Raw genomic sequence first — 10,830 nt, 5'->3', positions numbered from 1 at the left:
GGCTTTGAATCTTGATCCTCAATTCTCAGTCTCCTGAGAAGCTAGGATTACAGGCGTGAGCCACTAGTGCTAGTCTCCCAACTAGTCTTTATCTCCACAGGCACTGTTGATAGACTTAACCTGTTGACCATCATCAGAGTGAACACATGGCCCTTCTCCAACTGGCACAAAAAGAAACCATGTCTTTTATTGGGATCTAATTATATTTACTAGTTTATTTTTTTTAATATCCTGGCTTACACCAAGTCCTCAAAGTTCCTTAAGGGAACACAGCTCATCTTCCTAGGTTATGAACACCAATAAATAAGGCTTATAAATACGTGTGTATATTTGTATTTCAAAGGTCAAGAATGGGATCTGACAGCGCCTGTTGCCAAGAAGAAGGTGGTTATTTAAAAATGATGAGCCTTTTTCTTTATACTCACAAAATACACATGGAATATAGGAAATTGATGACGAATCTTTTGGACAAATATAACTATTTCCCCAATAGATCACAAAATTTTTCCATTTAGCTTGTGTGTGTGTGTATGTGTGTGATGTCTAAACCATACAATCTCAAACTAAAGTATTCATGTAACTAATGAAAAGAAAATCAACAATGTTCCCAGAAAAATCAAAGCAGAGATAGAAATGAATAGAATGTGATGGAATCTGACTCCCCAGCCCTTAGGAACTGCATCTTAGGTCCTACCTAAGATCCTATTAGCATACTGCTAGGATCTCATACTGCTCAGGAGCTCAGGAAGACGGAATAACAGTACCCTTTGAATATCATTTGAGCTCAAGATTCAAATTTACTCCAAGAATAAAGAGAAATATGAATTGTAAGTTTCAGACTTTATTACAGGTGTTTAATGTTGTGTTACTGAGAATTTTCATTTTCCCTCCTACTGAATGATTTCCCCATCATTAGTTTCCTATCAGTTATGAAAATTAAATCCTTTTACCAATCTCAGTATTCAAGATGTAAATACCAGGTAGTGTAGGAATCTAATTCTAATCCTGTAATACTTTGTAAAACAACTATAAATCACTTTAAGGAGACTATAGGAAGGAAAACACTAGTTTATGCCACAAGAGTTAACTGAAGTACCTGGTCGTGAATTTATAAATCAGTTTTACATTTGGTTCTTTGTCAGGTTTACATGATAATCCTGTGCTTTGAGATTAGACTGAATTATATTTCACCAAACTTGTGTGATGAAGCCTCATCTCCACTGCTGGCAACTGGAGATGGGAGCTTTGGGAGATGTTAAGTCCTAAGAGTGGAGAACTTTAACAGCTTTGTAAGAGACCTCTGAGAGTTCTCTGGTCTTTAACGTGCTAAGAATGAACCAGAAAAATGAGCTCCTATCAGACACAGAATCCTAATGCTGCCTCCATTTTAGACTCAGACCTCTAGTACTAGGACTGTGAGAAATAAATCCCATTGTTTTTCTTTTTAGTGTTTACTTTTAGGCCACGAAGAATGAGCAAATGTAATTCTTACAGAGAGGGAGTCATATACGAGTTCCAGAATTAATTGATGCCACTGGGGTTTGAACTCAGGGCCTCTAACTTGGTAGGCAAATGCTCTACCACTGGAGTCACCAACCACTAGTCCTTTGTACTTTAGTTATTTTTCAAGTAGTATCTTGTACTTCTTGTTCAGGCTAGCCTCAGACCATGATACTCAAAAGGTTACATATAGTTTGTTGAACATTAAAAAATATTATTACCCAGAGAGAATAGAATATAAAGGAAAGATGAAAATGTGGTCTAATGCAAGAAAAAAAACCAGTTTATAAAAATGTGAGGGGACATGGGAAATGGGATGGCTAAGAGAGGGATTAATGTGAATAGCAGCTGAGCCAGGAAGTTCTATAGAGCTGGGTGTAGAAGGGGTGGAGCTGGAACCACTGGCTCAAGGGCTGAGTAATGGCTCAAGGTATATAAAAGCTGGTTGAGCCAAGATAAAAAAGCAGCCTGAAGACCAAGGTGCTGACACAGGCTCTGATGCATAGGTAACAGCAGCAACCATCTCCACAGAAAACCTGAAAATCCAAGAGCTCAAGAAACAAGGCCCAGGATGTCACGCTTGTTCCTGTCCTATGTGCTAGGAGTCTGCTTCCAGCTGAGCCTGATTTCCAGCAAGACCACCACCAGCCCTCCCAGAATGCCTTATACATTTATTTGTGAAAGCACATTGGTAGATGGTCTTGATAACTTCTGCAAAGACCTGAAGAGGAGAGAGGCAAATATCTGGAATGAACCAACACTTCAGATAAAGCCACTGTTAGGTGAGAGCTCCTATTTGCCCCTCTAATTCTGCACTACGCATTGGAAGCTGTCAGCTGCCGAGAGGAAAGCCCACCCTAAAGGGTGCTGTTCTAGATCTCATTGGTTGCAGGTGCTCAGCTTTACAATGCAGTGACAGATTCCTCCAAGTCTGGGCTTTTCCTTTGTCAATCATTATTATTTTTTTCACATAGTGCATTGTCAGTACATTAAAAACACTAGCAAAAAAGAAAGAAAAAAAAACCTCGTGTCCCTGTCTTGGGGTACATTTTGCTTAACATTATCTCATGTGGTTGTATGTATGTTGCCTTTGATCTTCTCTGCTTGTCCTAGACATATACTAGTCATTGCAAACAAGGGAAACCATGGGACCTATGTTTCTTTGGGCCTGGCTTACTTCACTTAATATAATTTTTTCCAAGTCTTTCCATTTCCTAATGAAAGAGGCAATGTCATTCTTTCTGATGGAGGCATAGAATTCCATTATATATATATATATATATATATATATATATATATATATATATACAAATGTGATATATATATCACATTTTCTTGATCCATTCATATACTGAGGGGCATCTGGGTTGCTTCCATATCTTAGCTATGGTAAATAATGCTGCAATAAACATAGTTGTGCTGGTAGCTTTAGTATAACCTTTTTTGTGATCGTTTGGGTAAATGCCCAAAAGTGGGATTGCTGGGTAATAAGGGTGCTCTATGTGGTGTCTTTTGAGGAACCTCCATACTAATTTCCAGAGTGGTTGAATAAGTTTACACTCCCCCCAACAATGCAGTAGGGTTCCTTTTTGGCCACATCCCCTCCACCATCTGTTGTTATTAGAGTTCTTGATTATAGCCATTCTAACTGGGGTGAGGTGGAATCTCAGCTTGTCTTGATTTGCATTTCGTTTATGGCTAGAGAGGTTGAGCATTTCTTCAAGTGTTTATTGGACATTCTTATTTCCTCTTCAGAGAAGTTTCTCTTTAAGTCTTTAGCCCACTTATTTATTGGGCAGTTGTTTCTTTGAGGATTTGTTGTTGGGGGATTTAGTTTTTTGAGTTCTAAGTATATTTTAGATATGAGACTCTTGTCAATTGTATGGCTAGTGAAGATCTTTTCCCAGTCCATGGGCTTTCTGTTGATCTTGCTAGCTATGTCCTTTGCCATGCAGAAGCTCTGCAGTTTCATGCAATCCCATTTGTCCAACCTTTCTTTGATTTGTTGTGTTTCTGGGTCTCTATTAAGAAAATTTTGGGTGCTGGGAAGGTGGCTCAGTGGTAGAGCACTTGCCTTGCACACATGAGGCCCTGGGTTCGATTCCTTAGCACCACATAAGCAAAAAGAAAAAAGCCAGAAGTGGCGCTGTGGCTCAAGTGGTAGAGCACTAGCCTTGAGCTGAAGAGCTGAGGGACAGCGCCCAGGCCCAGAGTTCAGGCCCCATTACTGGACCCGCCCCCTCCCCCCCAAAAAAAAGAAAGAAAATTTCAGCCCGTGCCAAGAAGCCCTAGAGTTTCTCCTGTTCCTTCCTGTAATGTTTTCATGGAGTCTGCTTTTATTTCGAGATCTTTGATCCATTTGGAGTTGATTCTGGTGCAGGGTGATATATACAGATCTAGTTTTAGTTTTCTACAAGTGTTTAACCAATTTTGCCAGCACCATTTACTGAAAAGGCTGTCTTTCTTTCATTTTATTTCTTTAGGTCCCTTGTCAAAGATTAGGTAGCTATAGGTCTATGGGTTCATTTCTGGGTCTTCAGTCCTATTCCATTGGTCCTGAGGTCTGTTCTTGTGCCAGTACCAAGCTGTTTTGATTACTATGATTGTGTAGTAGAGTTTGAAATTTGGTATTGATATTCCTCCAGCACTATTCTTTCTGCTAAGGATCATTTTTTGCTATTTGGGGTCTTTTATTGTTCTACATGAATTTTTGGGTTGCTTCTTCTATTTCATTGAAGAATAAGGTTGGAATGTTGATAAGGTATCCCAATGAATTTGTAGATAGCCTTTGACAGTATTGCCATTTTCATGATGTTAATCCTCCCAATCCAGGAGCATGGGAGTTTTTTCCACTTGCTTAGTTCTGCTTTAATTTCCTTTTTCAGGTTTTTAAAGTTTTCATCATACAAGGCCTTCACCTCTTTTGTTAAGTTGACTCCTAAGTATTTTATTTTCTGTGGGGCTATTACAAAAGGGGTTGCTTTCCTAATTTCAGCCATGTTCTTCTCATTATTGGCATACAAAAAAGCCATTGATTTCTTAGGGTTAATTTTTACCCTGCTACCTTGCCAAAGTTTCTGATCAGCTCAAGTAACTTGGGAATGGAGTCCATGGGGTTTTTTAAATACAAGATCATGTCATCTGCAAAGAGGGAGAGTTTTACTTCATCCTTCCCTATTTGGATCCCCTTTATGGCTGCATCTTGTCTTACTGCTGTAGCTAGGCATTCTAATACTAGGTTGAAGAGGAGTGGGGAGAGTGGACATCCTTGTCTCGTTCCTGAATTTAGAGGAAATGGCTTTAACTTTTCACCATTAAGTACAATGCTGGATGTAGGTTTGTCATATATATAGCCTTTATTATATTGAGGAATGTTCCATGGATTCCTAGTTTTTCCAGAGCTTTCATCATAAAAGGGTGTTGGATTTTGTCAAATGCTTTTTCTGCATCTATTGAGATAGCCATGTGGTTCTTATCCTTGCTCTTGTTGATGTGATGAATTATATTAATTGATTTGTGTGTATATTGAACCAGCTTTGCATCCCTGAAATGAATCCTGTTTGATCGTGATGTATGGTACTTTGATGAGTTGTTGAAGTCGATTGGCCAAGATTTTTGCTGAGAAATTTTGCATCAATTCATCAAAGAAATGGGTCTATAGTTCTCTTTCTTTGATGAGTCCCTGACTGGTTTTGGGATGAGGGTCACGCTGGTTTCATAAAAAGAGTGTGATAGTGAATTTTTGCTTTCAATTTCATTGAAGAGATGGAGGAGTATTGGTGTGAGTTCTGCTTTGAAGGCCTTGTAGAAGTCAGCTATAAATCTATCTGGTCTTGGGTTTGTCTTGGGTGGGAGGTATTTTATTGATGCTTCTATTTCAATGCTTGATATGGGTCTGTTAAGTTGTTTTAAATCATATTGGCTTAGTTTGGGCATATCAATATTTGCTAGAAATTTGTTCTTATCTTTCAGATTCTCAAACCTTTTAGCATAGAGGTTTGAGAAGTATCTCATTATATTCTGAATCTTGGCTGTTTTTGTAGTGATGTTTCTATTCTCATCTCTGATTTTGTTTATTTGGGTGTGTTCTCTTTTTTTCTTATAAGATTTGCTAAGGGTTTGTCAATTTTATTAATTTTTTCGAAGAACCAACTCTTTTGTTTTGTTGATTCTTTCCATAGTTTTTTGGACTCTAATTCCTTTAATTCTGATTTAATTTTTAATTCCTTTAATTCTGATTTAATTTTAATTATTTCTTTCTGTCTACTGGATTGGGGTTTATCTTGCTGCTCTTTTTCAAGGAGGTTCAGATGTCTCATTAAATTGTTGGTTTCAGATCGCTCCAATTTGTTGATATAGGAACTCAGAGCTATAAACTTGCCTCTGAGTACTGCCTTTGCTGTGTCCCAGAGGGGCTGGTAATTTGTGTGCTCATTTTTGTTGAATATCATGAACATTTGAATTTCATTTCTAATCTCTTCCATGACCAACTGGTGGTTCAATAGTGTGTTGGTCAGCCTCCATGTGTTACAGGACTTTCTTTGGTGGCTTTTGGTGTTGAGTTCTAACTTAATTCCCTTGTGGTCTGATCTAATGCTGGGTATAATTTTAATGTTTCTGAATTTGGACAGATGTGCTTTGTGGCCTAGAATGTGGTCTATTTTGGAGAATGTTCCATGTGCTGCTGAGAAGAAGGTGTAATCTGATGCTCCTGGGTGAAATATTCGGTAGATGTCCATTAAGTCTTGTTGATCTATGCAGATTTTAAGATCCAAGGTTTCTCTGTTGAGTTTTTGCTAGGTTGATCCATCTAGTGGGGATAGTGGTGTATTAAAGTTCCCCACAATTAATGTCTTTGATCTATGTGAGATTTGAGGGAAAGTAGTGTTTCTTGGATAAATTTCAGTGCTTCATTATATGGTGAGTAGATGCTTAGAATCATGATATCCTCCTGAAGGAGAGATCCCTTAATTAGTATGTAGTGACTTTATCAGTTCTCATCGATTTTAATTTGAAGACTATTTTATCTGATATTAGGATTGCAACTCTTGTCTGTTTACGGGGGCCATTTGCTTGGTAGATTTTGTTCCAGCCTTTCACTTTCAGTATATGTTTATTTTTGTGGGCAAGGTGTGTTTCTTGAAGACAGCAGATAGAAGGATCTTGCTTTTTGATCCAACTGGACAATATATGTCACTTAATTGGGGAATTAAGACCATTAATATTAAGGGGTAGGACTGAGGGGTATTTGTTTTTATCCATATTTTGGGGGCAAACTGTGCCTTTGCTGTTCTTGTGATTATGTATTTCTCTGTTTGGGGGCTGGTTCATTGCCTATATTCTGCTCTTGTTGGTTTTCTATATTTAGAATGTCTTTGATGATTTTTTGGAGAGCTGGTTTGGTAGCGATATATTGCTTCAGATTTTCCTTGCTGTGGAAGGTTTTTATTTGTCCTTCTGCTATGAATGAGAGCTTAGCTGGGTAGATTCTTTTTGGTTGGTAGTTATTTGTCTTTAGGGCATGGCATACCTCTTTCCAGGCTATTCTTTCTTTTATAGTGTCTGCTGAGAAGTCTGAGGTGATTCTGATTGGGTTACCTTTATATGTGATTGTTCTCCCTGACAGCTTTAAGAATTCTTTCTTTAGTGGCTATTGAACCAGTATGGATTATAATGTGACAGTAGGATGTCCTATTCTGTTGGTCTATCTGGGGTTCTAAAAGCTTCTTGTATCTGGATGGGCCTGTCCTTTTGTATATTTGGGAAGTTCTCTGCTAGGATTCTGCTGAATATATTTCCTAATCCATTGGCTTCCTTCTCCAGGCCCTCTTGTATACCTATCATTCTCAAATTAGGCTTTCTGATCTTGTATTTCCTGCAGTGATCTGTCATGCTTCTTAGTTTTGTTATGAATAATTGTGTTCTCTTTCTCTATGGAGGCTAAACTGTCTTCAGCCTCTGATATTCTTTCTTTGCCTCCTCCATTCTACTTTGAAGGCTTTTTACTTTAGTGTTTATCACCTTTGCTTCTTGCTGGTCTTTCTTAATGGTGGCCAGCTCCTTATTAAGGTTTTCTTTTAAGTCTTAAATAGATTGCCTTACCTCCTGGAGTTGGTTCTCAGACTTTTCTTTCCACTTCCTTAATCTGGGTTCCTATCTTTTCATTAGTTTTTTTCTCCCTCTGCTGGAGTTCCTTTATCTTTTTATTTGTGGAGGCCATGAAGTCACCTATTAGCTTCTGGTTGGCCTCATTGTGTTCTCTGATAACCCTATGCAGGGTGTCCAATTTTTCATTCAGCAGGTTTACCAGCCATGCTTTTAATCTATCTTGGGCATTATCCTCAAGATTATTCTGGGACTGCTCTATAGCTTGTTTATGTGGAGATGGTATTGGTGTTTGTTGATTGGCTATGTTCCTTGTATTTCTGCGGTTAGTTCTACCCATTTGGAGACAAGAACCACACTGGTACAACAGTAGGACAGGACTTTTTTTGGATTGGAGCCAACCTGGAGTCATGTAGATGTATAGATCTTAGGGTTTCAAAGTTATGTGTGGGTGTTTTCCTATTTAGCTCTCTTTTTCTTTGCTCGGAGAAGGATATTGTGGCTTCAGGGTTGAGATTATGTATAGTTATAACTTTTGAGACAATCTGGGTTTGGCTGATAAGTAGTCTGTTCCTTAGAGTTAACAGGATGGTCCCCTTGTACTCAAAATAGTCCAATGGAACCAACTTTGTGGTCAACTATAGATGCAAGTATAAGTTGGGTCAGATATAAACCATTAGGGATCAATGGGCTGGAGCAGATGGAGTGGTGAAGGGTTAGGATTGGAAAGATATGAATTCAAGTTCAGAAGAGAACTTGGGTATAATGATAGTAGAAGGGTAAGAACAGCTAGGGGAGGGTTATATGTAGTAGGAGGAGAATAAAGACCTTGTTACTGAGTGTAAGAGGTGGAAAAGAATTCGAAGGAAGGTTATGTAGGGAGTAGCTTAGAGATCGAGAGGAAGGTAAGAAAAAGAAGTTATATATAAGTGTATTTGGGAGACTTGCTGAAATTAAAGAAAGATTATTCAGATATTATTGGAGAGTTACTTAATGTAAATTAACTCCTGTAATTATTGTTTACACACATAGAAGGAGGCCTTACTTTGTGTATAGAACTAGGCAGGGTAGCGCGGATAGAGTAGTAGTATAATGTGGGGAGAAAGGAGAAGGGGAGAGTGGGAGGCAAAGAAAGAAGAAAAAAAAACCTTACAAATTAGGAAATTGGCAAGTGGGAGAAAAAAAACCCAAATAATCATGAAAAATAGAAGCTTTAAGTGGAATAGCAAATCTTAAATCACAATACACATAACACATAGAAATGAAATAAAAACAAACAACAAATGACCAGACATAAAAACTACAAAACAAAACACAAACAAGAATAAAAAGTGAAAGGATGGGTTTTTCCGGTTTTTGGGGGGACTTTAGTCTCCCCATAGTCATCAGAGCAGATTGTCAATCATTATTATTGAAAGGATCTCTGAAGGAATCCCACCGTACAGTGGTAGCAAACATTCACATCAAAGAGATACTGTGTACTCTTCCTATTTGGTTAGTGAAGGTGGGGAAACAAGGAAGTCTAAAGAGCTACAGTTGAGGACTCTTTCGAAGTTTTATTCTATTTTGTCACATTGCAGGGTGAAAAACATTGCAAGTTTATTTGGCTCTCCTTGATATGAATATATTCATGTCTTTTAATATCTATCTATCTATCTATCTATCTATCTATCTATCTATCTATCTATCTACTTCTTCATTGTTTTTTATCAAACAGATATCCTGGACTCCCTTGGCCCCAAAGATGCAGATGTCTTACGTGTCTTGTTAGATTTCATCCCTGACTTTCCACAGGAGATGAAGACCATGTTTTCTGGCAGTTGGTTACTCTTGAGGAAGTCACAGCATTCAAAAGAGAAAATGAATTTCCGAAAAGCTATTGCAATTCTGGCCATATTTTGCTGTTCTGATAATTGTGCTGAAAAAGCTAAGAAAAAAGTTTGTAAGCCATGAAAACAGTCTCTCTTGATTTGTTACATGATCTTCATTCACAGTCTTGATTATACCATCACAGATGTCCAATGTAGTACCCACTGATTATTAAAATCATGAGAAATGTATCATGGTGTGTTAAATTTTCACTTTTCTGAAATGAAGAGACTTTCTACACGTATGATATGTGTCCAGCATCTTTTTAAATTGATGTTACAATAATATTATATTGACTTTAGGATGATAAAAGAGTCTTAGTCATGATAACCAACACCATTACTCATTTTGACACTCCCCCACCTCTGGCTAATACAAGGAAAAAAAATGTTTTATGGGCTGTCTCAGCTTAGACCATGTGAATATCAAAACCACTAGATTTGCAATATTCTAAGTCAGTCAAAATGGGTGTGAATTGTCTTATGAATATCTTTCTTTGCAAAGAACCATATTGCAGGATAAATATTGTCATTTAGATTTTTAGGCTTATCTGAACCTGATTGGTTTTCAATGTAGGGTTTCTTACTGGTTCTTACTGGTTCAACTACAGACTTTGAAATGATTGTACACTTGGCTCTAGATGATTGGGTCTATGTGTTTTAGAATAAATAAATTTAGAATCACCTTCTGTGGGGGACAAAAACCATCCTATCTGATGCTCAGAAATTAAACTCTTCCTCTAGGTGGATATTCTTCTGTAGAAACTATTATTATTATTGTTATTGTTGTTATTATTATTTTATTTTGTCCTGGGGCTTGAATTTAGAGCCTAGGCACTGTCCCTGAGCTTCTTTTGCTCAAAGCTAGTGCTCTACCACTTGAGCTACAGCTTCACTTCTGGTTTATTTTATTTAACTTTTTAATTTTAGTTTTGGTAGTCTATTGGAGATAAGAATCTCGCAGACTTTCCTGACTAGGCAGGCTTTGAGCAGTGATCCTCAGGTTTCAGTATCCTGAGTAGCTAGGATGACAGACACGAGCCACTAGTGCCTGTATTGTAGAAATCATTTTGATAAGACTTCACAAAGATGTGTCTTGCTTAGCACCCATGCCCCAGGATTCTTGGGCCCATCAAGTTTACTGACTCTCTTAGAACATCCTCAGTCTGAGGCTGTGGGTTTTCAATTCAAAGCTTGTGTTTCTTACTGAATGTAAAAGAACTTTATCAAGGAGACTAAGTTGCTCAAGCACTCACTATACATATCCACTCAGGTCTTCAACTTAGATACCATCAGTGATGTGTAGCAGCACAAGGCAAGCACTTGAACTAGGTATAAATATGGGATTGATAGAGGT

General features: G+C 37.9%; 1 long non-coding RNA gene across 1 annotated transcript; it reads left to right on the top strand.

Moving 5' to 3' along the window:
* The first annotated feature begins 1,907 nt into the window (after positions 1-1,907).
* On the top strand, positions 1,908-9,718 carry LOC138836829 (uncharacterized). Its single transcript, XR_011375078.1, has 2 exons — positions 1,908-2,282; positions 9,323-9,718. It is a non-coding gene; the product is annotated as an uncharacterized lncRNA (long non-coding RNA).
* The last annotated feature ends 1,112 nt before the right edge of the window (positions 9,719-10,830 follow it).

The sequence above is a fragment of the Dipodomys merriami genome, unplaced genomic scaffold (genome assembly GCF_024711535.1).
Source record: "Dipodomys merriami isolate MVZ:Mamm:240054 unplaced genomic scaffold, mDipMer1.0.p SCAF_26, whole genome shotgun sequence".
NCBI classification, from domain to species: Eukaryota; Metazoa; Chordata; class Mammalia; order Rodentia; family Heteromyidae; genus Dipodomys; species Dipodomys merriami.
This window is presented reverse-complemented; position numbering and strand designations above follow the sequence as displayed.